Here is a 7,406-nt window from a genome sequence, read left to right on the forward strand (position 1 = left end):
ATGCATAGGAATAATAAGCATGCATAATACCTTAGTCACGGTTATTTGATTAAGGTTGATATTCTGTGAAAATAGTTACCTTGAAAGTGTTTAAAATAACATTTACTCGAAGTAATGGATCGTGTGTAAACCGCAAAAAAAAAAATAGATCCTGAGCTGGGTATTCCCACTCGAACTTTCCTCATCATTCTAAAACGAAATACTGGGTGCGTTTCGTGTTAGTGTGCTGGGCCGCAGGTCAAACGGTCTATGATTTGAGATGGAATATGCCTCCGAGTTCTGCCCTTTTAGCGGAGAGGCGATGAAAATGATATTAAGGACTTGAGGAGATATCTGACCTGAGCGCAGATCGATCCACTATACATCCTGTATGGTGTCGTTGAAATTGTACACACTGGTGCTAACTTAACTTAAAATCTTTACTATTTAAATAATAAACTAAGTGAGAGTATTTAAAACATTAGCATCAGTGAGAGAAACTTTTAACAACTGCGTGAAAAATAACATTAGTGCAGCAATTAAATAGAGTGATACTTCTGCATTTGTTTAAAAAATATTTCATAATTGCACTGCAACGACATAGTGGCTTATAACGAAATTATTACACATACCTTCGTTACGGAGACTTAAAATAATATACAGACTTTTCTTGCTCCACTTATAGAAGACAGGAATAATATATATAAACTTGTATTACTTTTCTTTCTAAGTATCAGATACCCCTTTACGTATGTTAACTAATTTTGTACACGATTGAACCCATAAAAATATTTTCGTAAGTGACTCGGTATTTCAAAGGTTGATCTGAGAAGTATGGATGATAAAGTGGATTTTAGAACATTTTCATAACTGTTGTAGCTGATAGAACGTATCGCACAAAACCGATGTTATTTCTCACCTAGAAAACTTACAGGATTGCGGATTAAAGCGGAAACTTCAATATAGATAGATAGTGGATTCTGAAGTCTATGGTGGTTCAGTTCTTATAGATGGACAGCTAAAACTGAGTTCCTAAATAATTATTATCACAATAGCAAGCACAATACCTCAACAATATCCATTTTTAACAGCCTATGAACTGACGTTTCTTACTGGGTTATAGAATTTATTAAAGTATTAGAATTCTCTCTGAGAATAACCATTTTCGTGTTTTGTGTAAAATGGTAGATATTTGATTTTACAAGTTATGTTGCGAAGCGTGAATATTAACATGAAAAATTCACTGTATGTGTTTGTTCTTAAATTGCCGGCCCGGCATGGCCAAGCGTGTTAAGGCGTGCGACTCGTAATCTGAGGGTCGCGGGTTCGCATCCCGGTCGCGCCAAGCATGCTCGCCCTTTCAGCCGTGGGGACGTTATAAAGTTACGGTCAATCCCACTATTTGTTGGTAAAAGAGTAGCCCAAGAGTTGGCGGTGGGTGGTGATGACTAGCTGCCTTCCCTCTAGTCTTACACTGCTAAATTAGGGACGGCTAGCACAGATAGCCCTCGAGTAGCTTTGTGCAAAATTTAAAAAAAAAAAAAAATTCTTAAATTGCTCGTTTATACCTCTACAGTTCTACGTCATCAAGAGGTAGTTTACGATTGTTCAAGGCAAAGTTTTGTAAGATAGCATGAACTGGTACTGAAACGATTTTTAACGCAACGCAGTACCATTGCTTAACATAATTAGCTTATAACATATAAGTGGTCAAAATAGCAAGTGTTGAAACAACTCTCAAGAACAACGTGATTACAACATATTTAGTCAAATATCAGGTGATTCATTTGTGAAAACCGGAAATGACGGTACATTACTTATAATTTCTATACTGTATTAAAACTACATTGGTAGAATTTTCCATTCGGTATTAACTTACAACAATATTTTAAAACTTACGACAGTGAGGGAAGGCTTTAAAACAAAACTTTTGCAACGTGAATAACTGATATTTTCATTTTTGTCTTTTCAACAAGCGATATTTTATACCAGGTAATAAATACACAGTTTCTTCTACACATACCTCTATGACATTATACAGTTAATACAAATGTGGATAACATTGAATATAATTAACGTAGAAGTTCCGTAAATATTATAATAACAAGAGACACCAAGCAGTAAAGTTGACATAAATATGGTGTGAGACTTCATTTTATCTCTAATGTTCATTGGATCTTTATCTAAAGATCCTTTTTATTCTACCCTCTTAATTTTTCAAATCATCTGTTTTTTTGTTTTTTTACTGCATAGGAGTTAATAATATTTATCAATAATGATCAACAAATTGTCAGATATTAGACAATTCGTCTAGTTCTTAATAAACATTATGGTTCGTTATGTAATTGACATTAAATTTCTTACGCGTCCATAGGTATGAATCAGGATAAGAATTGACTTATTTAAGAAAATAACAGTAAGATGTTTTTTTCATGTTTTTTTCACTTAGCAAAAGACAAGCTGACTAGAAGGTCCAGAATGGACCCATCGTGAAAGTATTCCAAAATAAACTTTCATGCCAAAGACAGTTTTTCACCCGGATTTCATTTTTTCAAATGCTGACCAGTAGGATTTCAATGTTCAAACATCATTAAATCTAAGAAGTCGTTATATTATCTGATTCTAACTGTAAGTTATAATGATATTTATGACGTCATAAATCCCAAATGTCCGAAATGTGGAAAATACATCTCAGGTTAAAAATGTATTTTGCACTTAAAGATTCCAGTGCTACTTTTAAAAAATGATGTTTGACCATTAGGAAGTTTCAAATTATTTTGCCCCTCTCACTCAGTGTGTTTAACACCATGGTAAATTAATTTACCATTATAACTCGGTATTTTTAAGACCATGATAAGTTAATTTGCCCTTATAACTCAGTATTTTTAACACCATGATAAATTAATTTACCATTATAACTCGGTATTTTTAAGACCATGGTAAGTTATTTTGCCCTTATAACTCAGTATTTTTAACACCATGATAAATTAATTTACCATTATAACTCGGTATTTTTAAGACCATGGTAAGTTATTTTGCCTTTATAACTCAGTACTTTCAACACAGTGAAATATTATTTGTGAATATACAATGGAATCAAAATCTGCTTTAAAAAACATTACTTGCATGTTTAATGTTTTTCCTTCTACAACATTCTGTTTTAGTAGTAACTGTTTTGTTTTATCGTTATTTGCTTTAATTATGCTATGTTTGATTAGATGTGTTAGAAGTATCCGTTTCAACATTACTACCAAAGCTCAGAGAAAATATTAAAATAAAATATTTTTTACATATTCTATTATATAATTTTTTATCTACCTATATTATCTCTATAAATATTTTTAAAAATATCTGAGGGTATGTTTATATACAAATTCAGAAGAGAGGGTGCATAGTGTTAATCGGTTATTTATCTATTTAAGCTAAGATTTTTTAAACAGAACTTATACATTCTATGTCATTGGCTCTAGCTGTAATATAAACTATCGAAAACTGCTACTGTTACCTACCCGTGATTTCTCAGAAACTACCGTGGTGGTAAGGACTGTAGATTGGAAAATACAGATTTCTGTGTGAGGAAAATGTTTACATTAAATTAGCACAGTTGAATCTTGTCGCGTTGTTTACAAACGCATAATCATTAATCATACGCACACTGTAGATAACTGAATGTTCTTTGTACATAATATATTAAATAATCTGTTATACTGAGTATATGAATGAAAAAGAAAAAACAAAAAAAAACTTTGCTGGTAATGATTAACATCATGTACACAGGATGTCCAGATATTATGGTAAGATTGTTTACTAGAGTTTCAGAGGCAAGAGCCTTAACCCTTTGCTACAATACCTAATAGAATTATCTAACACCAAGCATTAGAAACCAATAGACCTAATGTTTGTGTTGACTTCTTGTATTGAATAAAAGGCTTCCGAGGCACTGATCTGAGGTATACAAATCCTAAATCTGAAATGTTCTTATGTACAACTCCAATTTGAGATCCATAACACACAGATAAAAAAAAAAAAAAACGTGAAAAATAAACCTGTAAGTTATCACGGTTTTTATCGCATACATTTAACCTTTTAACTTTGTTTAGTTTGTTTAAGCGATACAATTTTCTTTTGAAATTATTTCAAGAAGTAAGTAACTAGAAAGCAATGGGGAAAATGTTTAATTGATTTGAAAATAAAAAATTTAACAATTACACATGTCTGCTAATTTAAACTTTGTAAAAGTTGTTTTAGTTTTAATAAGGAATTTCCTATAATTTAGCTGCATGATTTCGAAAATAATATTCTTTGATTCATCGCGCAAGGATTATTTTCAAATTGGGAATAAAAAAAACTGTTACTTAAATTATTATTTTGTTTACCCGTTTTTCATTTTCGTTTGGATTCTAGAACGATCGATAAGACTCTCACGTCGCGATTGGTCTATAGAAATCTATAGTCAGTGGTTGTCAACATTTTAAATATAACCAAATTTGACTCGATTTCAATTAAAATGATTCATTTATATAAAAGTCTCTATAACGTTTTGTTAAAGAAACTTGTACATGATAGAAAAAATGGATAACGTTTTCGGATTCAACGTACAAGAAATACAGTAGAACATGCAAAAATTAAGACAAGAAAACTATGTCAGGCATGTGTTATTAAAGTTCAAGTAATTCAGGTAAATTTAATGAAATAAAAACTAATTATGAAATATTTAAAGTGCTTATCAATAAAACTACAGTTCTGTAGTTTTATATTTATGATATTTGTTTGTCTGAATTTCAAATTTTAGTTTAGGCTTTTGTTGTCCGAATTTTTATTTCTACGAAGTTGCATATAAACTGTAACTGCTAATAAGCTCATTATACGTTAATGTTGACTTATTTTAACTAAAATGTAAGAAAATGGATAAAACTTAGTAAGATAAAAAAATCACGTTATCCAAAAATCTTAAGGCAACAACATACTTTCCATCAAATATATGATACTAACGCTACAAAATTCCACATGACAAACATCTCAGTACATTGAATAAATCTTCTTTCTAAACGAACTTGACAAAACAGAGAAGCTCAAATCAAAGGGACCACTTAAAACACTTTATATTAGCTTAGTGTGTAGATAAAGAAAACCTTTTCAAAACGAAAATCAAAAAATTATTTGTGCGAGTAAATTACTCACAGTATGACATATACAGAATAACACAAGACAGACTTATGAACGGTTCAGTAGCGACATTAAGAAATTTGTTTTAATGGCTACATAAATATCCCCCCTCAACTTCTAACAGTGATGGGCATAAACAGACTTTTCTTGTTCCCTTTCTGAAGAATTAAAATAAAATGTTTCTTGCTTTCCTTTCTAAGTACCAGAGACTCCTTTGCGTATGCTAACTATTTATGTACGGGATCGAACGCATGAAAATATTTTCGTAAGTGGCTCGGTACTTCAAAGGTTAATCTGAGAAGTACAGGATGATAACGTGGACTTTAGACCTTCTCATAATTGTTGTCACTGATAGAACATATCGCACAAAACCGATGTTATTTCTCACCTAGAAAACTTACCAGATGGTGGATCAAAGCGGAAACTTCAACATAGATAGATAGTGGATTCTGACGTCTATGGTAGTTTAATTCTTATAGATGGATAGCTAAGACTGAGTTCCTGAATAATTATTATCACTAGCAGGTACAACATCACAACAATATTCATTTTTAACAGCCTATGAATTGGCGTTTCTTATTGTGTATACGTTATAGGATTTATTAAACTATTAGAATTCTCTCTGAGAATAAAAATTTTCGTGTTTTATGTAAAACAGTAGATATATGATTTTACAAGTTATGTTATGAAGCGTGAATATTAACATGAAAAATTCACTGTATGTGTTTATTCTTAAATTGTTCGTTTATACCTCTGCAATTCTACGTCATCAATCGGTAGCTTGCGATTGGTTAAGGTAAAGTTCTGTGATAGCATAAACTGGTACTGAAACGATTTTAAATGTGATGCAGTATCATTGATGAACATGATTAGCTCGTAGCATCTAAGTGCTCAAAATAGCGAGTGTTGAGACAACTCTCAATAACGACGCTAGTACAACATACACAAGAAAAAGAAAAAATGACCTTAATATTTAAATAAATACCCCTCCCCAACTTGTAACAGTAATGGTGTTGAGAAAACAGACTTTCAACAGTACAATAACTCTAACGTTGTATAGCGCAGATGGTAAACACCGTAACAGTCTAAAATGTCGCAACAATCAGGGTTCAACAACAAAACAATTTATTCATAACAACAACACTTGGAAATAAACTCAACACTTACGATATTAAAATTAATAAAGAAGTTCCTGCCAAAATAGAAAATAAACACTAAACACCGTATTCAAAAATACTTCCGAGACTTTTCATACAAATAACAATTGCAAACAGAGATAATTCCCTCAGTAACTTTTTGCGAGTCTCCCTCAGGCTTAATAAAACAGGATGTTTATTCAAAGAGCAGTTCACCGCAACACAACCTCATGTGATCTGAAATTTATATACTGTTCTGCTATATTAATAGTATCTGTACGTCACCGCTAGGGATTCTAGTGTCAGTTTCATCATACACACTTATTTACTCAAAATATAAATGCTTGTTTAAAAAGTGAATTAGCGTTTTAATGCAACTGGTAATTTGTAGGTAAACTAAACATTAGAAGAAAGTTATAAATGAAAGATAACTAAACCAGAATTCTGAAAACAAATGAAGGAGAATTTGATATCTCACAAAATGGTTAGCGTATCGTTTTGTATCGCATAGGGTAAACGCATGTGTGTTTTCTTATAGCAAAGCCACATCGGGCTATCTGCTGTGCCCACCGAGGGAAATCAAACCCCTGATTTTAGCGTTGTAAATCCGAAGACATGCCGCTGTACTAGCGGGGGACAGGGTAAACGCCCTAAACTTAATGTGATATAGTTGAATTCCTTACTGTTCCACAATGTAGCGTAAGATTGTTTGTTTGTTTGTTTTGAATTTTGCACAAAGCTACACGAGGGCTATCTGCACTAGCCGTTCCTAATTTAGCAAGGTAAAACTAGGGGGAAGGCGGCTATTCATTACCACCCATCGCTAACTCTTGGGATACTCTTTTACCAACGAATAGTGAGATTGACCATCACATTATAACGCCCCCACGGCTTAAGGGGCGAGCATGTTTGGTGCTATGGGGATTCGAAGCCGCGACCCTCGGATTACGAGTCGAACGTCTTAATCCACCTGGCCGTAGTGTAAGAGGGTAGGCTTGTGGCTGGAAGATATGATATAATCCTTATAAAGAAAGGTCATTCGTTGTGTGATTGTTAAACGATTTAGAGCGAATGAGCCCAACGTTTCGAAGACGAAAATTTTCAAAAAAACAAATGAAACAGCAA

At 32.6% G+C, this 7,406-nt stretch overlaps 1 long non-coding RNA gene across 1 annotated transcript in view; it reads right to left on the reverse strand.

The window, feature by feature from the left end:
• The window catches only part of LOC143227226 (uncharacterized), a 30,186-nt gene extending 26,213 nt beyond the window's left edge, over positions 1-3,973 (reverse strand). The window contains exon 1 of the long non-coding RNA XR_013014946.1: positions 3,489-3,973. This is a non-coding gene — a long non-coding RNA (uncharacterized LOC143227226). The remainder of the gene's footprint in view (positions 1-3,488) is intronic.
• Between the last annotated feature and the right edge of the window lie 3,433 nt (positions 3,974-7,406).

The sequence above is a fragment of the Tachypleus tridentatus genome, chromosome 9 (assembly GCF_004210375.1).
Source record: "Tachypleus tridentatus isolate NWPU-2018 chromosome 9, ASM421037v1, whole genome shotgun sequence".
NCBI lineage: Eukaryota > Metazoa > Arthropoda > Merostomata > Xiphosura > Limulidae > Tachypleus > Tachypleus tridentatus.